General features: G+C 37.5%; 1 protein-coding gene across 5 annotated transcripts in view; it reads right to left on the reverse strand.

Annotated features, from left to right (window-relative positions):
* The window catches only part of CTNNA1 (catenin alpha 1), a 306,638-nt gene that overhangs the window by 73,574 nt on the left and 210,106 nt on the right, over positions 1-22,958 (reverse strand). The window contains exon 1 of one of the 5 annotated variants that reach the window (XM_078067464.1): positions 19,500-19,518. The exons of the other annotated variants lie outside the window; for them this stretch is intronic. The gene's annotated coding sequence lies outside the window, so the exon portion shown is untranslated. Of the gene's footprint in view, positions 1-19,499; positions 19,519-22,958 lie in introns of those variants that run through there. 5 annotated transcript variants of the gene reach the window in all.

Raw genomic sequence — 22,958 nt, forward strand, 5'->3', positions numbered from 1 at the left:
GCAGACTCCATGCTGAGCATGGATCCCAACACAGGGCTTGATCTCATAACCCTGAGATCACAACCTGAGCCAAAACCAAGAGTCAGACAGTTAACTGACTGCGCCACCGAGGTGCCCCAGAAATACTTGTAATTTTAAAGATACTCCTTGACTCCACAAAACTAAGTGACTATCAGCTGCAAAATGATCCCCACAATTAGGGAGACACTAACAGAAACACAATCACTCACCTGAGTTGTCCTCAGTTTACCTTTCCCTTTGTATAAGATTCAAGTATCAAATAATGTTTATTCATTTATTTTACTTTCAAAAGACCAGAAATACAGTCATTTAAGAAAAGTACCATTTTTGCATTAATAATTAGCATTCACTCTAGCTCTCTGACCAAATAAAATCCCCAACACCCTTCACATCTTTAATATGAATAGTTATTTTACTGGTTTTATTTGGGGGTGGGGAATGTGCCTTGGGCAAAGAAGATATGGTTACAGAGGACATGGCTGTGAAATTTTCAGAAATGCAGAATTCTTGGGGTAATTAATGATAGGCCGTAATCCTTACTTCCCTCATCTATGCTGTAAAATTTTATACCAGTTTTGTCAGGATTCCATAAAACTGGCCACAAAAATACTGATCTTTCATGTGTAAGTACTTTCTGAGAGTTTTTGCTCTCCATAGGGAAAAAGACACGAGCATGAGGCACTGGTAATACTAGGACTACTCACGCTAGGACTGCCGCACGTGGCACACACTAACGACTGTGCTGACAAGTGACCCTGACGGTGCTACTCCTCTCTCAGCAGCCTCCCTAACTTTCCCTGGAAGTTCCCGAGGAAAAAAAATAACAGCAGTGGGAAAGCAAGGGAAAAGAATCTACCACCCTCAACACACTCCTGTAGGCATCTAGAACACTGCTGTTATCACCACATCTCCCTCTTCTCTCCTGACAACCCGTTTTAGACCAATGTGTGCAAACTGCTCTCTGACACTTGCCGTCATCTTCCAACAACTAGAGCCCATTTTATTACTGTGTTAAAACTGCCAGTCTAACATTTATCTATTACTCTCCATGAAAACCAAACAGCAGGTGGTCAGGCATTCTCTCCCTTTTGAAGCAGTGTTTCTGAGGTGTCAAAAAAATATCACAATGCATAAGTGATATCACCCATTTTGTGCTCACTTAAAATTAGATGTGAGATGAATTACAGATAAAATGTGAAGAACCAAACAAACCATAGTTTATCTAAAGTCTACCTAGTTGACATTCCCAAAGGCATCACCGTAAGTTATTACAAAAACTATTAAACAAACATATTTCCATAAAAAACACAAATCTACTAGCCTCCGAAAACATATAAATAGTATTTTGAAAATCTCGCCTTTTAAATATTTTGTCAATTTTTATTTTTTTTTTTTAAGATTTTATTTATTTATTTATTTGAGAGAGAGAGAGAGAAACAGCATGAGAGGGGAGAGGGTCAGAGGGAGAAGCAGGCTCCCCGCTGAGCTGGGAGCCTGATGTGGGACTCGATCCCAGGACTCTGGGATCATGACCTGAGCCGAAGGCAGTCGCTTAACCCACTGAGCCACCCAGGCGCCCTATGTCAATTTTTAAACACACACACACATCCCCCTCAGTTTAAACTGAAGGCAGGGTGGCCCGGGGATTAGATAAAACCCATGAAAGGCTAGCTGCTTTATCCTGTTATCAACTAACATTTAAACTAATTGAATTCCAAGCCTTGGTATCAATTGGAATGGACATTATTTGAGAAGGGAAGAGATGGGAAAGATTAAGATTCAGTTTTTGACATACTAAAATCAAAATGTTTATTAGCCTTTCAAGTAAAGATGACAAGTCCGGGGTTGAGATCTAGACTGGAAATATAAATTTTGAAGTCATCATAGTAAACATGGGTATTTAAAGTCACAGAACTGATTGAGATTACCAGGGGAATGAGTGTAGATGGAGAAAAGACTCACAGAAACACACCTTCCTCCTATATCAGTCTGTGGCATATTTAAACAATATCTATCAAATGGCAGTCAACAAAAAAAGGACGAGTTTCAAGGGTAGCATCCCCTCAACATCAAAGCCACTTGAGCAAAGAATGTTCTATTGGAAATAAATGGGAATTAGGTCAGCTTAATTCAGGAAAATGATCTTAAACATTACCCATCAAAGAAATTGTTCCAAATAAAGGTCTGCACATACACTGTTTTAGAAGTGAGAATGATTACTACCATAACAAGTTCATCATTCATGGAACCTCTGAGTATGTACTCCATGTCAAGTAGGTGCTAGATATGGCCCTGCCCTCAATAAGGTCAGTGCAGTAAACTAAAGAACCAATCAAAGACCATGGGACAATCAGGAAAGCAGGTTTTAGGGTCGCCTGGGTGGCTCAGTCGTTAAGCGTCTGCCTTCGGCTCAGGTCATGGTCCCAGGGTCCTGGGATCGAGCTCCACATCGAGCTCCGCATCGGGCTCCCTGCTCCGCGGGAAGCCTGCTTCTCCCTCTCCCACTCCCCCTGCTTGTGTTCCCTCTCTCGCTGTGTCTCTCTCTTGTCAAATAAATAAATAAAATCTTTAAAAAAAAAAGAAAAGAAAAGAAAAGAAGAGCAGGTTTTAATTTGGGGCGCAAAGGTACGGCTAGCTCATGTACTTGAACTATAAGACAGTCAAATATTCACTAAAAAGATAACCATATCTATCTCTGATAGTGGTTTGGGTTACAAAGTGTGTGTGCTGATAAAAACTCATCAAGTAGTACACTTAAATTCTGTACATTTCATTGTGTATAAAATTTTCCATAAAAAACTGAACTCCAGTTAATGATAAGCATGCTGCAGTGTTTAGAGGTGAAGTATACAAGCGTCTGCAAACTTATTTTAAAATACATCCAAACAATAAGATGGACACAGGGATAGATAAATACGTGATAAAGCATCTAACAAAATGTTAACCACAAAATCTAGGAAATGGTGTGTGTGCGCGCGTGCACGTATATACGTATACATACACATATGAGTGTTCACTGTACAATTCTTCCAGCTTCTATGTATGAAAATTTTCTTTGTTGGGAGGAAAGGAAAATATATACTTACAATTGTAATTTAGGGTATTGATAATCTACACACTATTTCTCTCAATCAGACCAACAGTGTTACATGATGGTTAATACCTTAGACTCTGGAGTCAGACTAGGTTCAGAATATAGCACATCCACTTGCTACCTGTAAGACCTTGAGCAAGTCATTTATGCCTTAATGGTACATAACTCATGCTCTGAAGATTAAATGGGAATATGTGTATAAAAGTTTTAATGCTTCCTGGCATATAGTAATTGCTAAAGCATAAGCTGTACTATGAAGATGATGATGATTACTAAGTATTTTTAAATATTTCAACAAGTACTACTTCAACTTTCACTATAAGATGAAACAATATTCAACGAAGAGCTAATAAAAGAGAATCAGCCCAAAATTGTGAATTGGACAGTGCTACTTAGATTACTGATATTCAGAGAACAGGGCAGGCAACGAAGAATGTAGTGGAAAAGGAGCCTTTAACCTTGCTACAGCAAGTACCCACAGGATTTCAATATGGCTAGGTGCAGCGGTAGCCAGAACCACCAATCTGACAGATACTACCAATAAGTGCAGCTGAAGTGAACCAAGCGAAGTGACAGGGGGACTCTGGGACCAGACAGGGTGTATAGATTTAACACGGTCAGCAAAAGCAGCCATTCCAGATCTCTGGAGATGGCTGGGATACGATGATGAAAGCAGTGATTTAGAAAAATGTGTTCTGGCAATTCTTCTTGTTTTGCTGAGAAAAACAAAACCCAGAACTTTGACTATCAAAAAGGGCTGCTAAGGAAGAAGGATAAGGGAAAGAGATTTATTTAAAGGACAGGCAAAAGGTAAGAACCAATGGTCAGCGGAGAAAGAACAAATGCCTCTCTTGAAGAGCCTTGCTCAAAAGAATAGGCAGGAGGTTAGGGTAAGAAATCATTTATTCAATAAGATGCACTAAATAAAAAGAGCCTCTGGGTTCTAATATTAAATCTCGAGGTTTCACAATTCATCTCCAATCTACAACTATTTTCCGAAAAGATAGTTTTCTCCACATTTTCAATTTGCACCTTTTTTCCCCCCAAGTGTCAATAAGGACTTCCTCTTACAAATTAGACAGAGAAAAGGCAGGACAGGTTTCTGCTTTGTAAGTATGAAGCAAAGCTCTTGCTAGGGTCCCATTCATTCTAGCAAAACCTACCCCTTTCCCACTCTTAATCATGGACTGTTAACATTTTTGCAAGATAAAGTTTTAAACTTTTAGAACAATCATTTCTGACTCCCTAATGTGGTGCAAATACTAAACAGAAACGCAGGAGCACAGTGTAGTGACAACCTGTTAATTTTACTCCCTCCTATACTACAAAAGAATCTTATTATAAGGTTTAATTTGTTACTTTCATATGTAAAGGCTCATTAATGGCTTCACTTCAGTGGAACTGCTGTTTTTGTTAAAAACTAAGTGGTATGGCTTCCAATACAATCTTAATAAAGGCCCAAACTGTTTTCAACCTCCTATCTTAATAACAGAAATTGAAGATGAAACATGACATCTTAAGGGTTACACTTCACAATAAACAACAAGTTTCAGTATTTCAGAATCCCTTCATTCCCCACCCGGATTTAACTCTATCGTGTTTTTCGTTCCCTCCCCATAATCATATAGTTTATTCTTCTTTAGAAATATTCTTTCAGAAATCATAATTATGAAAGCTCTTCAATATGTCTCAAATATGAACATACACTTCTTTTATTCTCCACATTGATATTATAATCAAGACTAGCTAATAAATTTCTCCACTTGGGCAAACCATGGAAATTACCAGATACGCAGACTTTTCCAAGACTCAACAGTTCTACATTAATTTTGATTTAACAAAAGTTGGGGAAAACTCAAATGGGGAGAACCTACCAGAAATCAACTCTTGTTGCTTTTTTTCCCAGCTCTTCCTTTTTATGCTGTTCTCTCTGCTAAGAGAGTGACAAAATGGAGACCTTGTCTTACCAACCAAACACTATACGGAAGTGTTGATGCTCTGCACACCTCCAGGAAACTGCCCAAAACTAAGAACCACTGGTAAAACAGTATTCTAAGCTTTAAAAAAAGATTAAAACTCAACAACATACAAATCTTTAGGAAACAGGCAGAAAAAAAATGTTTTACCCAGTATGTGTTGGATTTTTCTGTCATTGCTATTACAAAGGCATTTACTGGTAAATATTGCAATTTCCTGCATCCACAATAATATTTATATATAGGAACTATATATAAGTGCTGGCTCGTTACCTTCCTTGGTTTAAACATGAAGGTTAAAAAGCTAGTAACAGGTTTGTTCTTTGTAGGGACCAGTTTTGGTCTTCACATTCAAAAATCCCAATGTATTTTCTCTATGACACTGAAATTATCTGTCAAGGGTTACAACTGGTACTTAAAACTCTGCAGGAAATAGTGAAAATGCATTGCCAGTACTGTGGAGAAATCAAAGTGTATATCCCACAGGGTAAGAAATCCCCTTCCGTACAGGATGACATTATTAAAAAGCCATTACCTCTTCTAATGAATAGCATCTATACAGTATAAGGAAGGATAAGATGATATCACAATAAATTAGACAAAAACCAAAAAATAAAACTGGAAAAATGTCTACAAAAAGGGTCCGAGGGCATTTTTTTTTCCTAATAGAGGGACCTAGTGGATTCAAATCAATTCTGCCCTTAAAAATCCTTTACTGTTTTCACTGTACCCCAAAATGTCTATATTTTACACTATTGCAGTTGGAGGAGTTTGTCAAACCATTCTTTCTTTCTCTTCTTCTCCCACTGAAGTTTCTCTTCAGTGATGCTTGGAAGCCCATTCATTCATCCTTTCATTGTCTTCCCTTACTTGGGAGCTCTCGAGCATTTACACTTTTCACTTAAGTCTATGTAAAAGAGTGTGTGTATAGGCACAAGTACATGTGTTCAGTTAGGGAAAAATGGAAGCAAAAAGACCCGAGATCAAGACAAAACAGCCTCTATTTATTTCACAGAGAAAGCCATTATTTAGCTCATTTCTTGTCAAAGATTTTCTTTTTTAACTTTGGCTCCTCCCTCTAAATTCGAGTCTTGTACCGGCCATTTTTACTTGATTAGAAAAAGAACCTCTCACTTGAATATGTGTAGCGTCACATTCAATGCTCGCATTCAGAAACTTGTATATCTATAAATAAACTGCAGATATCCACACAAATTTTGCAGATGCGGGTAAAAATAAAAACAAAATAAATATTCTTAAAACTATTTACAAGTATAAAAATCCTGCAGATGTGATGTCAATGAGAATTGTGAAAGGCAGGTTTATCATATTTTGCTATAGAAGGAAAGGCTCTGAAAACCATCACACCAGTTCCCTGACTGGTTGTCTTCCATCCATCCAGGTCAAATAAATTTTGATCCTCAACAATTAAAATGGCGTGTATGAAAAGAATTTTTATGAAAATTAAAAGTTCAAAGTCAGGCAATTAATTATTACCTTGTATTCAACCATGAAATTTTTACAAAGGAATCTGTATTCACAATATGCCGATTTACAGGAAACTCTCATTTGAAATGTGAAAATTCCTTCCTAGAACCACTGAGTTCAACAGTCCTTTCTCCTTTTTTGTACTATTTCTGCACGTGTTTCATACACACACACAGCAACAGCATATTCCTTCTGAGTATTTTTGTTCCGATCTTGTTTTTTTTTTGTTTTTAATTTTAATTTATTTGAGAGAGCGCACGCACACAGGGGAGGGGCAGAGGGAGAGGGAGAAGCAGGCTATGCAGGGCTCAATCCCACCCCTATTTTCTTAAGCAAGAATTGGAAATATGTCTTTGCTGTACAGGTATGTTACACAGGTATGGGATTAAGATTTCTTTACTAAAGAATGACCACTAATGGAGGCTTCTAAGTCTCAAGCAGTAGCTATTAATGTAAATTAATTCCTGATATAGTAAAAGTGATTGAGCACAGGGACACCTGGGTGGCTCAGTCAGTTAAGCATCTCCCTTTAGCTCAGGTCATGATCCCCAGGATCAAGCCCTGCATGGGGCTCCCTGCTCGGCGGGGAGTGAGTGTGCTTCTCCCTCTCCCGCTCCCCCTGCCTGTGTGCTCGCACTCTCTCTCTCAAATAAATAAATAATAATCTTTTTTTTTTTTTAAGATTTTATTTATTTATTTGACAGAGAGAGACACAGTGAGAGAGGGAACACAAGCAGGGGAAGTGAGGGAGGGAGAAGCAGGCTTCGCGCGGAGCAGGGAGCCCGATGCGGGGCTCGATCCCAGGACCCCGGGATCACGACCCGAGCCGAAGGCAGACACTTAACGCCTGAGCCACCCAGGCGCCCCAATAAATAATAATCTTAAAAAAAAAAAAAAAGTAAGTCCCTATCCAAATGGAAGAAATACTAAGTTGGAGCACTAACCTCACACCAGGCACATGAAAGATTGTGACGTTATTTGTACTGTGCCAATTTAGCTAATTTGGAACTACATTTCCCTGAAGTCCCTTCCCTACATAGTTCCACGTCAGACTGGACCACATGAGACATCCTTGCATGAGATTTGGAAGGCAAAAATGAAGCAGCAACCATCTTTCTTATGCTGGGAAGGTTGGTGCAGGTACAAGGCACTAACGTTGATCACACACATTGTAGCTTTGCTGGCTCATTTTGTTAGCATAGGGCAACAATCAAAACCACAACTACAGGATTTTCTCCTTCAGCTTTGCTGACTTCTAGGTCAGGTACATATCTAAATTTGTAATAAAGGAAGCCATCTTCTTCAGGAAATCTCTACCATCAGAGTTGGAGGCATAGATGTAATAAGAGGTCAATATGAGTTCCAGACTGTCCTCATGAGACCCAGCTCATGTTCCAGAATGACCCTGTTTCACATGTATTATCTCTTCTTACAGACTGCATGCCCTGCTCACCTCTGGCTCCAGCACCAGATACAAAAGCAAAAGCCTCAAACAAACTATTTAATCTGCTCCCATGATTGCATAATGTCAAATCTCTATAAGAAATTCCTTAGGTCTTTCATAGTTGCTCTACTTCTGTGAATGACCCCTAAGTGACACAAAGATGTGTATGTGTGTGTGTGTGTGTGTGTGTGTGTGTGTCAGAGAGAGAGACTGTGTATAAATATTTTCAAAGGATTATCTTTGCATTTATACATTTTTGTACCATGTAGTTACACCGCTAAAAATGAAGTCTAATTTCTTATGATTATAGTATTCTGAAAGGCAATATAGGCTTTAAGAAGGAACTATAAGTGAACTATAGTAGTCATCAGATTCACTGGATCTTGGAAAGGAAGTGACAACCATCTAAAAACAGGAAAAAAGCAGAAAATGAAAGAAGAATGAAGGCAGTGGAAAAAAAGATATACAGTGAAGAAGAGTGTAGAATCACTGTCTTGAAACACCACCCAAGAAAAAGGAAAGTACCTCCCTGAGCTGAGCTGCACATGGAAGCAGGAAATGTTGATATGAGCTGAGGGGATTTGCCTACTGGCCCACAACCTCACAGGCAAGGCACATATTCATGGGAATACAGAGAGGCACTATTAAAACTACTGAAATATTACAAACCCTTATACACATGCTTACACACATACACACAAACACACGCACACACCGTTACTTAAAAGGTTAATGCCAGGCCCAGAAAAGGCCTCCAGAATCCTGCTCCAGCACTGGAGCACTACTGACTGGGTTCAACAGATGTGCATACCCTGAGTACCTCCCCTGCTGAGAGGCAGACCCCACAATGACATGTTCATAGTCCACCTTTACTGACAAGAAGCGTAGAATTACCTCCCATGATGAACAGCTGCCATGACCAACTGGACAACCTCTGGATGATGGAAGACCAACGGCCCCAGAAACCCTGGGGTCAGAGATCAGGCACAACAGTGACTAGCAGGGTAGGAAGAGAGGCTCAATGAGATAGAAACCCAATAAAGAAAATAAAGATGGGATTATGGGCTCTCCTCTTCGGATTATCCAAGACATGCTCTAGACAGAATATGCTGTGGAATCATCTTAAACCTAAACTTCCCAAGCATGTGTCAATGGTAAGATTACATTACATGTTTTCTACTGCCACAAGGCAGAGTACTTTTTGTGTTTACTTATTGAACAGTCTTCTTTCATCCTAGAGCACAGCATATCAATTTTTTATCAACCACATATATATTTTTAGGTAATACTCAATATCCCCTAAAATGAATGTAAAAACTCTGTGCATGGCTAAAGTTAGTATTAGTCCAGTATTAAAGTCCAGTATTAGTAAAGAGAAACTACTATCAGTTAACCAAAAGATATTTATTAGACAGTGGTGTTTTGGTTTTGTTTTGAATTTTTTGTAGCAAAATAGGCAAATTTTAAATATGTAGAGGTATCACCTTTTGGACTCCAAAACCATTACTCAAAGTTAGGAAAGAACAAATGAAGGTTTTCTGGACAAAAGCCAGGGTCAGTAGTTAAAAACCAAAGGAACTGTCAAATATGCAAAAGTGAAAGAGACTATAGTGGAATGACAAAACCTTCAACGTTATTACAGTGAATGAAGACTACTTTCAACCATCTGGGATGAGAAGAGGTAATGAATTATAAAGTGTAAAGAGAACTGACATTCTGGAATAAACATTTCAAAGAAGAGAGTAAATACCTACTGACTATACAGATAACAGGCTAAAATGTACTTATTTTGTTAATAAAAGTAACCTCAATATTACACAAAACAGTCAATAATAGAGCACAGGGGCCCTGGGTGGCTCTGTCGTTAAACGTCTGCCTTCGGCTCAGGTCATAATCCCAGGGTCCTGGGATCGAGCCCCGCATCGGGCTCCCTGCTCAGCGGGAAGCCTGCTTCTCCCTCTCCCACTCCCCTGTTTGTGTTCCCTCTCTCACTGTGTGTCTCTCTTGTCAAATAAATAAATAAAATCTTAAAAAAAAAAATATAGCACATAGCCAAAAGCCACTCAATCTAACTTGGCTGAAAAACAATTCAGACATGAAACAGAACACAATGAATACATTCCAGACATGTAAGGTTTGTAGACTTCATTCCAATAAGGGACTATGAGCTGATGTCACAGTAGAAAGAACAGGAATAGAGGCCTCCAAGTTTAAATATCCAAGAAAGAAGGAAAGCAAAGACAGAAAGAAATAGCTTACTTAGGAGTAAGGAAAAGAATACAGAAGGTTTTGGAGGGTTGGGGGGGAGGGGATGGATGTGGAATGAAATTCAGTGGCCATAAGAGCAAAGTATATAATACATAGGGGGAAAAAAGTGGGTATCCGCAGATTATCACAATAAACCCTATTTTTATAATCAAGTAATATAACTCTCAATACAGACACACATACAAACCTTAACTCACGTGTATATGTGTTTGTATGTTTGTGGTGTACTTTACTGCATCTACATAAAAGATTTCTGGAAGGAGATAAAAGAAACTCTAAGAAGAGAAAGTGGATGGCGAGAGAACAAGAATGAAAAGGAGCTTTATCTACACTACCTAAACACTCTTTTATTTTTAATTTGAACCATGTACATGCATTACCTATCTTAAGAATTAAAAAAACAACTTTTTATTGGGTACAAAGAAATAATGTACCCATAAAGATGTATCAGCTCGACAAGAGATTTACCTTTTTTCAAAACAAACTATGAGAGCCAGTAAATGAACCACTTTCCCATTACTCTGAATTTTAGCATCATTTCTAAAGCAACTAACCATTAATCCATTGAGCAAGTTCACAAATAATGTCTGAAGGCAACTGTTCATATCTCATAAGTGAAGAGTGATGATGCCAACCAGCCCACATGCCTCACTTCTGTCAGCCCAGTTTAAATATAAAGATTTTTCCTAATAAGATTTTTTTGTTCAGCCGTTTTAGAGTCCTAAAGAGAAAGATTATAACATAAAGGGAAAGGAACCTTCTGGACCTCACACTACCTGTTCCAGTCTTTTTATACTATACAGGCAAGGCCTAAAATTATTGTTTCTGGTTAATTATTTAACCAGCTCTACAATATGGAAATTCTCTTAAACAATGAGCTAGTGGGTTTACTAATAAGACCAGAGAAAGTCTTATTCATAACACCATTTTCCTCTAGTGCTAGAAAGATGGTTTAATAAACTACAGAGGAAATATAAACACAACTTAAAGAAAATGAACAAGAAACTACATGAATAGTTAAGTATTCAAATAAAAAAATCTATTTCAAACGCAATCACCAAATAAATCTAAAATGAGTGGGAAAGAATAATGAAGAGATTTTATACAGAGATGCCTATACAAAACTCAATTCAGAGAACGAACATTGATGATCAGAGCCCCGCTTCCCCATGCCAGATAACTCAGAATTAACTATAAAGAAGTATGCCAGACCCAAGCAAAATATACATTCTAATAGTACAGAGAACATATTATGAATCTGGGAATAAGGCCACAACTTCAGGCAAGACAGTTAAGATAAACAGAGAGCAATAAAATAACCTCTGCAACACAATAAGCGGAACACATTTGGCTAAAAATTAATGCAGTCTTTAGACATTATTACCAGAATGCACATAAAAAAGGGATAATTCTCCAAACGTATTTGACCACTGCTGAAAGAGAAGAGGGGAGAAGGTAGATGGAGGGAAGGAAGGAATTAGCTCCTTCACTCAGCAGAATGAGAAATGTAACTATTCTAAAAAAGAAAGAAATTTGACTACGAAATCACTGTAAAGTAGTAAACCAAAACAGGTAAAAGTGAAAAGTAGAGAACCTGAAGGTTTAAACCATCCAAAATACTAAAATTTGTTCTTACTAATACTGATAATAGTAGCAGTAGTATTAACACCCTTTCCAATCATGCTGTGTGTATAGATAAGATCCTCATCCCCAACTGTGTTTAGGCCACAAACATTTGAGGAATTTAGGTTATTTTTCATACTCACTGCAGCTGTCAAGAACTACAACGTCACTCCACAGAAAAACCTTTGGATAAAAAAAGTTCTCTTCGTGCCATAACTAATACGTATCAGTAAACATGTTGTTCAAACATCTTTGGAGGGAAAACAAAGCTTCAAATTAGGTAGATTTCATTAAACCAGTAGGAGGACCACTAAACCGCAACTAAGAGAATTTTAGATAGAGAAGAGCCATGTGATTTTAACACCAATGTAGTTAACATACAGTGTTATATTAGTTCCAAGTGTACAATATAGTGATTTAAATATGGAATTCCATATACTACTCTGTGCTCATCAAGATAGGTGGACTATTAATTCCCTCACCTATTTCAACCATGCCCCAACCACCTCCCCTCTGGTAACTGACTTCTTACAGTTAAGACTGTCTTTTGGTTTGTCACTTTGTTCGTTCATTTGTTTCTTAAATTACAACAGGAGTGAAATCGTAAGGTATTTGTTGTTCTCTGACTTATTTTGCTTAGCACTATACTCTCTAGATCCATTCCTGTTGTTGCAAATGGCAAAATTTCATTCTTTTTTTCTGGCTGAATAATACCCCATTGCATACCTATATCACTTTTTATGCATTCATTAATCGATGGACATTTGAGCTGTTACAATAATTTGAGTACTGTAAATAATGATGCTATATAGACATCAGGGAGGATGTATCCCTTGGAGTTAGTATTTTTGTATTCTTTGGGTAAATACCCAGTAGTGATTGCTGGGTCCTAGGACAGTTCTATTTTTAAATTTTTGAGGAGCCTCCATCCTGTTTTCCAGAGTGGCTGCACCAGTTTGCATTCCCACCAATGGTGTATGAGAGTTCCTTTTAATAGACATCCTCACCAACACCCGTTGTTTCTTGTCTTGTTGAGTTTAGCCATTCTAACAGGTGTGAGGTGATATCTCATTGTGGTTTTGATTTGCATTTCCCTAATGATGAGTGATGCTGAGCCTTTCTCATGTGTATGTTGGTCACCTGTATGTCTTCATTGGAGAAATGTCTGCTCATGTCTTCTGCCCATTTTTTAACTGGATTAATCATTCTGGGGGTGGGGTGTTGAGTTGTGTAAGTTCTTTATATATTTTGAATACTAACACTTTATCAGGTAATGTCATTTGCAAATATCTTCTCCCATTCAGGAGGTTGTCCTTTTCTTTGCTGTGCAGAAGCTTTTTATTTTGAGGTAGTCCTAATAGTTTATTTTTGCTTTTGTTTCCCTTGCCTCAGCAGACATATCTAGAAAGATGCTGCTACAAAGTCAGAGAAATTACTGTCTGTCCTCTCTTCTGGGACTTTGATGGTTTCAGGTTTCACATTTAGGCCCTTAATCCATTTTGAGTTTACTTTTGTGTATGAGGTAAGAAAGCGGTCCAGTTTCATTCATCTGCATATTGCTGTCCAGTTTTCCCAGCATCATTTGTTGAAGAGACTGTCTTTTTCTCATTGCATATTCTTACCTCCTTTGTCAAGGATTAATTGACCACATAATTATGGGTTTACTTCTGGCTTTCTATTCAGTTCCATTGATCTACATTGTCTATTTCTGTGCCTGTACCATACTGTTTATTACTACAAGCTTTGTAAGCTAACTTTAAGTCTGGAACTGTGATGCCTCCAGCTTTGCTTTTTTTTTCCCCCCAAGGCTGCTTTGACTATATGGAGTCTTTTGTGGTTCCATACAAATTTAAGATTGTTCTAGTTCTGTGAAAAATGTTGTTGGTACCTTGATGGGGATTACATTAAATGTGTAGATTACTTTGGGTAATATAGGCACTTTTAACAATATTTGTTCTTCCAACCCATTAGCATGGGATGTCTTTCCTTTTTTGGGGGGAGGGGTCCTCTTCAATTTCTTTCATCAATGTTTCAGAATAAAGGTCTTGGACCTCTTTGGTTAAGTTTATTCCCGGGTATTTTGTTATTTTTGGTTCAACTGTAAACAGGATTGTTTCCTTAATTTCTCTTTCTGCAGCTTCATTATTAGTATACAGAAATGCAATGGATTTCTGCACACTGATTTTGTATCTTGTGACTTTACTGAATTATCAGTTCTAGTAGTTTTTTGGTGCAGTCTTTAGGGTTTTCTACATATAGTATCATGTCATCTGCAAACAGTGAAAGTTTTACTTCTTCCCAATTTGGGTGCCTTTTATTTATTTTCACTGTCTGATTGCTATGGTTAGGACTTCCAGTACTATGTTGAATACAAGTGGTGAGTGGACATCCCTGTCTTTTTCCTCACCTTAGGGGAAAAGCTCTCTTTTTCACCAAGTATGATGTTGGCTATGGGTTTTTCATATAAGGCCTTTATTAGGTTATGTTCCCTCTAGACCTATTTTGCAGAGAGTTTTTATCATGAATCAATGTTGTACTTTGTTGAATGCTTTTCCTGTATCTATTGAAATGATCATATGGTTTTCATCCTTTCTCTTATTGATGTGACATATCATGTTGTTTTGCAAATACTGAACCACCCTTGCATCCTGGGAATAAATTCCACTTGATTGTGGTATATGATTTTGTTAACGTATTGTTGGATTCAGTTTGAGAATGAATATTTTGTTGAGGATTTTTCCATCATATTCATGAGAAATAGTGGCCTATAGTTTTCTTTTCTTGTGGTGTCTTTACCTGGTTTTGGTATCAGGGTGATACTGGTCTCACAGAATGAGTTTGGAAGTTTTCTTTCCTCTTATTGTTGTTATTATTTTTATTTTTTTATCTTTTGAAAATTTTGAGAAGAATGGGTATCAACTCTTCTTTAAATGTTTGGTAGAATTCACCTGTGAAGCCGTGTGGACCTGAACTTGTGTTTGTTGGGAGCTCAACTTCATTGCTGGTAATCAGTCTGTTCAAATTTTCTATTTCTTCCTGCTTCAACTTTGGTAGGTTCTCTATTTCTAGGAATTTATTCATTTCTTCTGGTTGTCCAATTTGTTGGTATATCATTTTTCATAACACTGTCTTATAATCCTTTGTATTTCTGTGATATCAATTGTTATTTCTCCTCTTTTGTGATTTTGTTTGAGTCCTTTTTTGTTTTGCCTCCCTTTTATTTTTGAGTCTGGCTATAGTCTTACCAATTTTGTTGAGCTTTTGAAAGAAACAGTTCTTTGTTTCATGGATCTGTTCTACTGGTTTCTTTTGTTTCTTTATCATTTATTTCTGCTGCTAATAATCTTTATTATTTCCTTCCTTCTGCTGGTTTTGGGTTTCTTCTTTTTCTCGTTCCTTTTTCTTGCTTAAGGTATGCCTGTATTGCTATGAACTTCCCTCTTAGAACTGTTTTTGCTGTGGCCCAAAGATTTTGTACCGTTGTGTACCATTTTCATTTTTCTCCATATAATTTTTTAGTTCTTCGATTTCTTGGTTGACCCATTCATTGTTTAGTAGGCATGTTATTTAACCTATATATATTTATGCTTTCTTTCCAAGATTTTTTCTGGTGGTTGATTTCCAGTTTCATAGCATCGTGGTCAGAAAAGATGCATGATATGACTTGTATCTTTTTGAATTTGTTGAGGCTTGTTTTGTGGCTTCTTAATACGTGATCTCTTCTGGAGAATGTTCCGTGTGCAATTGAAAATATGTGTATTTTGCTGTTTTAGGATGGAATGTTCTGAATTTATCTGTTAAATCCATCTGGTCTAGTATGTCATTCAAAGTCACTGTTTCCTTGTTGATACTCTGTTTGGATGATCTGTCCAATGATGTAAGTGGGGTGTTAAAGATTTCCAGTATTATTGTATTACTATCAATGAGTTCCATTATGTTTGTTATTAACTGATTTATGTATTTGAGTGTTCCCAAGTTGGGTGCATAAATATTTACATTGCTGTATCTTCTTGTTGGATGTCCCCTTTATTAATACGCAGTGTCCTTCTTTGTCTCTTCTTACGGTCTTTGTTTTAAAGTCTATTTTGACCAGTAGAAGTATTGCTACCCTGGCTTTCTTTTGACATTCATTTGCATGATAAATATTTCTCCATCCCCTCACTTTTAGTCTGCACGTGTCTTAAGGTCTGAAATGAATCTCTTATAGGCAGCATATAAATGTGTCTTGTTTTTTGTTTATCCATTCCCATCACCCCATGTCTTTTGATCGGAGTGTTTAGTCCATTTACATTCCAACTAACTATTGGTAAGTATTTATTGCCATTTTGTTACTTGTTTTGTGGTTGTTTCTGTAGTCTTCTCTGATCCTTTCTTCTCTTCCTTTCATAGTCTGCTGGCTTTCTTTAGTGATATACTTGGATTCCTTTCTCTTTAATTTCTGAATACCTTAGCTCTGTAGTTACCTTAGATTTGTATATAACTTCTACATATAGCAGTCTGTACTAAGTTGATGGTCACTTAACTTTGAACTCATTCCTTACTCCTCTCTCACCCACATACACGGTGTCATACTTCACATCTGTTTAAGTCCCTTGACTGATTTTTACAGGCGTACTTATGTTTACTGCTTTTGTGCTTCTTACTTTTCTTACTCTCACTTACGGTCTTTTCTTTCCACTCAAAGGCTCCCCTTTAAATTTCGTGTAGAGCTGGTTTAATGGTTATGAAGAGGAGCCACTAGATTTATCTCCAGATACTAGCCTATATAATCTTTGTCATTTTCAGCTTCTCTCTTTAACTCCTCAGTCCCAGATAAAGAAACACCAAATTCATAATATTGGTACAGCTCCAAACAGCAGCAACAGAACTGGGAGGTGACCAAATATTTCCTTTCTGTAATTCACTAAAATTTTACTTGGGGCAGCAAAGATATGTTCCATCTCCCAGGACATCAATTTAGAGAGAGTTTACCACCCCCAAAATAGGGTTCACCAACACCTGTCCCAATGACCTGACCATGACCATCTCCATCAAAACACATCTTTCTCACTTCCTGCCCCAGTGCCTGAATTTCCACCATCAGGCTTCTCTTTGAGAATTTACAAAGAAAGGAAAGGAAAGGAAAGGAAAGAAAAAGGAGGGGCGCCTGGGTGGCTCAGTCAGTTAAGTGTCTGCCTTCGGCTCAGGTCATGATCCCAGGGTCCTGGGATTGAGCCCTGCATCCAGCTCCCTGCTCAGCGGGGAGCCTGCTTCTCCCTCTCCCTCTGCTGCTCCCCCTGCTTGTGCTCTCTCTCTCTCTCTCTCTCTCTCTCTCTCTCTGTCAAATAAATAAATAAATAAATCTTAAGGAAAAGGAAAGGAAGGAAACAAGGAGAGGAGGAGAATGCAAATATCTTCAAATAAAGCAAAAGTAAAAAGTGGGGAAAGGGGGTTCTATTTGACTTTTTCAACTAACTTTTTTTTTTCAAGACTTTATTTATTTATTTGAGAGACAGAGAGCACAAGCAGGGGGAGTGGAAGGGAGAAGCAGGCTCCCCGCTGAGCAGGGAGCCCAATGCAGGACTCGATTCCAGGACCCCAAGATCATGACCTGAGCCGAAGGCAGCTGCTTAACCAACTAAGCCACCCAGGCACCCTTTCAACTAACATTATAACTAATAAATTATGACAGCTAAAACGGGAATGTTTTCAGTTTTTTCCCTAGTTGCAGAAAATGCTTAAGAATTAAATTCTTTCCATCATATTAATTTGTTTTTGTTGCCTATTACAGTTTGCTCTGGTAGCAAGCACCAGTAGATAAAAGGAATGAACCACATAGCAAATTAACGTTAATGGAAAAAACCTGGAATAAGTTCATTACAGTTAACATGACCTCTTGTTAGTAGCAGTAATTTTTTATTACATACACAGAGTAAAGTGAGTTCTTCCTGATTTCAAAATTGTTGCTGGCTTCTATGATAAAAACTGAACAAATTTCTGTGATAAGGCCTCAGGATCACTGAAAGCTGTAAGGAGACTGCTAACTTTGACCTACACTTCATCACAGGAAAGGCCAGCTGCTGGGGTTCACCAAGTTAGATTCACAGCTTAGTTCTGTTGGGCAGCAGCAACCATACAGGATAAGCCATTCTGGTTTGGTAGGTATACCAGAGAAGTCAGGAAAAGCTTGCATGATATGAACTAAAATACATGATGTTCAGCTACAAGCACTACCCCAAAAAGCAGTAAGAGCAAAAATCTATTATAGATAAACAAAGTAACTAATGTTGGTTAAAACAAGCCACTTCAATTACAACCTCTGCTACAACTTTTTTGCAATTCCTTCAAGGTCAAGCAGGCCTACACTATAGCTATATGATACTACCATATATTATGAGCACCATTATTTCAACCAAAATCCCTCCCTGTATCCATTACATTCCTCTGCCCACCAGAAAAATCTAAGAAGATTATGTCATTAATAAAAAACCTGATTCATTTTCATAGTTCTTAGAGTTGTATCATCAAATTCTAGGTGATTATATGCAAAATCTTCAAGTGAAAAATCCAAAGTATTTAAAACATGATAATTTAAGGACTAACAATATGCATATTGCACAGATCTACCACTTTTCACAGAGACAAAATAAAAATGAAGAATAGTGAATTGAAGTGATACATGTTCAATCTGGTATCTGAGTTTTTGAACTACTTTTGATTCAAAAACCCTTAAATGAAATAGCCACACAAAACTGCAGGCCATTAGTCTGTTCAATACAGAGCCAGGAGATTTAAAAAGGCCAACTTGGTGCACAATGTAGGCTTTTAATGTAACCAGTGTCATTCTGATGGCAGTAACAGACACAGACCCCATTTCAAAGTGGGAAAAACATTCTTTACTACATATAGGATACACAAATTATCTTGGCTCCTATCCCCTATAGGAAATATAATTTAAAATACTGATCACATCATTAGCATGGATACACGTACGTAAACACATATATACGTGTATGAAAAAATATGCAAATGTTTTAAATAGCTTTAAGATATATATTTATTAGGGTGCATATTAAGATACAATTCATATATAAATCACCCAATTAAAGTATACAATTCCATGGGTTTTTTTTTTTTTTAGTATATTGAGATATTTGCAACCACTACCATTAGAACATTTTCATCACCTATATCCTCTAGCTATCACTTCCCCCCACATCCTTGCATGTGAATATTTAAGGGTTAAATTTTAAATATCTAGGATCGTGACCACACTTGGTTATAAGCTTAAAAGTTATAAATGTGTTGTCCTTTCCTTACAAGTAATTTTTAGTATTCAGCCTAGATTTGCTCCTTAAACCTCAAGAATCACAAATTTATCCTTTCTCTTTCAAAAGACTCTTCAGATAATTCCTGTTTGCAATAAAGGGTACAAAAGCAATCAAAACTCCAAAGTATTCTCCCTCATACAAATCCAAAACATTTCAGCCAGCTATCAACAATTAAATAAAAACACATTAAAGCAATGCCCATAAACACATCTCAAAATGTTTCTATCCAGTATTACCTACATGAAAAGTAACTACCCATATTCTATGGCATGTACCTTTCTTGGGTTTAGCAAAGTAGAAACTGGTACCAAGTCCAAGAGTGCCGAACTTAACAGGGCCTTAAAAAATGTTAGACACTCTCTTCCTCCACCCACATTAAATATACACCCCCTAAAACTGTTGATTCACCGGATTCTCAGCTGCCAAAGAAAGTAGACTAGCTTAGCGTTTGACATTTCCTTTTGGCAGTCATTAGTCCTTAATGTGTCACTGTCTAGAGGCTAAATGGAATAGTTTCCTTTCTACTTTAGCAGATCATTCTCTCGGGCCTGAGGAAACCTATCAAAGGCTAAATCCACCCTACAAAAAAGGTGCCAACTGAAGATGTTATAATATGAAAATAACAATATGATCAAAACACCTCTCTCCACAAGCCCCTAATCTAGAGTCTGAGCAGTAACTTTCTACACAGGAGCAAATTAAAGGGGAAAAGGCAAACATTTCCCAAGACCTCTGACAATGTCAGTGAGCCACCCACTAACAGGGGAAAACAGGACAGTTTCTAGCCAGTCTTGCTTGTAAAATGATTCTTTAATACCTCTTCATTCCCACCAAGCCCAGAGATTCGCCATCCCCTGCACACTAATTTACTCCTCATTCCAAATCTATTGTTGTTTCTCCCCTCGCCCACTCCTCAATGCCAATCAATGTCAACCTTGTCTTTCCGTCTTTGTATATCCTATTTAATATAAATAGTTTTATACTTGCTTCAGTGCTTTATAATAAAACAATTTCATTTGTGTTTTTTAAGCTCCACTGTACCAGTATTATCTCTTCTAAGCCAGATCTCATTCTTATTTTTGCCCACAGAAAGAGTACTAAAAAAGGAAAAACAGAGAAAGATAATAGTAGACAGGATGTTTATATTCAGGTAAGGCTTTCTCTAGCGATAGGCCATGTCTTCATAATCAACAGCAAAAGCAAGGACTCTGAAATCATGTTGACCAACAAAACAGCATTTAAGCCAACTAAAACTATATTGAGCCAACTTCCAATTAATAGGAAATCTCAAGAAGACAAATTATCCCGCCCCCTCCAGAAAGCCATGATTACTACCATTTATTAAATTCCATTCAATCAGGTGAAGAGCAATGTAAACATTACTACTAAATTATACAAGAGTCAAGTACATAATAAAAAAAGTTTCTTACTATACAAAATAGAGCTTTAAGATATGACTCAGGGGAGGGCAATGGCTCTTGGAATGCTTGAGGAACTGGATCACGAATGCCTAAATGATTAAGCAATAACCATTTCTGACCTTCTAATAAAAAGTGCTTACTAAGAATTTAGCCAAGAAAACTGTCATCCAATGACTACACTAGTTCTGTTTTCTTCTCAAAAAAAAAAAAAAAAAAAAAATCAAATTTACTGATAAAGGGGTTACTGCCAAGGACACATGTGTACAAGAACCCAAGCACAGGTAGGCAAATAGCCTTAGGAGTGGCCATACAGGAAGCCTTAGATCCTCTTAGCTGGTTGCACCCTTCTCCAACCTCAAATACCTGACCCATTCTTACCGTCTATGCTGCCTATCTAATTCATAGCTGCTGCTCAACCACAAATTCACCTTGCCATGACCCCGCATGACTCTACCTAATGTCATAATTTCCTGCTTCAGTTCCCATTTACTAATTGCACCATTTTCTCATTATTTTCCCATACAAATTCTTAAGAGAACCTAATTGGCCCAGAAGAAAACATAGGCCAGGCTATGAACTGGAAGATGGAGTCGGGGATGGTTGGGATAAAACAAGGCCTTCTAGAGTTTGCAAGACAGACAAACGCCCTCAGAAGGGCTGTACACATGGTAGGGAATGTGTCCTTAGACATCTAATATCCTGATGAGGTATTATTATCCTGGCCTACTCAAATAACCATAATGATGATGATATGTCTTTCTTTTTTAACTTAATATGGGATGTTCCAAACATATCCAAAAGGATTGAGAATAGTAAATGAACTTCCTTATGCAACATGACCAAGTTTAACAACCATCAACCCTCTGTTTTCTTGTTTCATCTGTGATATATCCACAACACTGGGTCATTTAATAAGGGATTCTCCTATACGTCCAATTCCCCATAAACCTATATTCATATCTAGATGTTAAAATCTTGTCAACTCTTGAGAGTTAAAAGAACTAGCACCTGACCAAAGCCTCAAATCAAAAAACATGTAATTACTGACATTTATCATCATACCCTATAACTAATATAATTCTTGATTCTGAGTGGTTTTAAGAAAATGGATAATTTTGCGCTGCCTTGGGAAACGCTAGTCAAAAAAATTAGTTTGATTTTAGCTTCTAGAGTTTGCCAAAATGAAAGAGCTGTAGAAAGCAAAGAACTAGGCAATGGAGTCAGTTTTAAAAAATACTGATTAGAAATTTTCAGTTTTAAAATTGCATTTTTTTCTGAATGCTATAAAATTTAATACTGTTTTGAAAAAGAAAAACCAACAAATGTCCTCCTAACACTTTGAGTCCGTTTCCTCAATTAAGAAATTTTAAGGGGCACCTGGGTGGCTCAGTCAGTTAAGCATCTGCCTTCGGCTTGGGTCATGATCCCAGGGTCCTGGGATCGAGCCCCACATCGGCTCCCTGCTCGGTGGGGAATCTCCTTCTCCCTCTCCCTCTGCCTGCTGCTCTGCCTACCTGTGCTCTCTCTCTACCTGTCAAGTAAATAAATAAAATCTTAAAAAAAAAAAAAAAAAAAAAAAGAGCCGGGGGTGGCTTGAAAAAAAGAAAGAAAGAAAAAAATTTTAATAGTCTAGGGATGCCTGGGTGGCTCAGCTGGTTAAGCGCCTGCCCTTGGCTCAGGTCATGATCCCAGGGTCTTGGGATGGAGTCCCACACTGGGCTCCTTGTTCAGTGGGGAGCCTGCTTCTCCCTCTCCCTGCCACTCCCCCTGCTTGTGCTCTCTCTCTCTCTGACAAGTAAATATATAAAATCTTAAAAAAAAAAAAAAAAAAAAGAAATTGTAATAGTCTAAGAAAAACCTGTTTTGAAAAAGGGGGCGGGGCGCAAGGGGATCCTTTATTACAACAGAAGTCACTAAGGGTATATATATGAACAACCAACTTTTAGAAGTCAAACAATTTTCCCATATATATAATGTCTTTTATCTATTTTTCACAGTAGAGAATCTTAAAAAAAAAAAAAAAGGCAAGATAAATATGTTCTGCTTCCCAGCAACAAGTATATTTATTATTATGAGCTTTAAAGATTGTAATTGGGTATCACTGGTCAAATATTTATGATTTTCCTTATATAGTATTTCAGGTTATTTTATACAAAGGAATAATAAGCAATGTTCATATAGACACAAAACAAGGGCAAGCCAAAACATAAATCTTTTCATTCCTAGAAGAGGAGTTTCATATTTGAATCTACAAAACCAATAATTCTCCCTCAAAGTAGAAAGAAGTAATTCAGGACAAGTATTCTCTGGCAT

This window comes from Halichoerus grypus, chromosome 2 (genome assembly GCF_964656455.1).
Source record: "Halichoerus grypus chromosome 2, mHalGry1.hap1.1, whole genome shotgun sequence".
NCBI lineage: Eukaryota > Metazoa > Chordata > Mammalia > Carnivora > Phocidae > Halichoerus > Halichoerus grypus.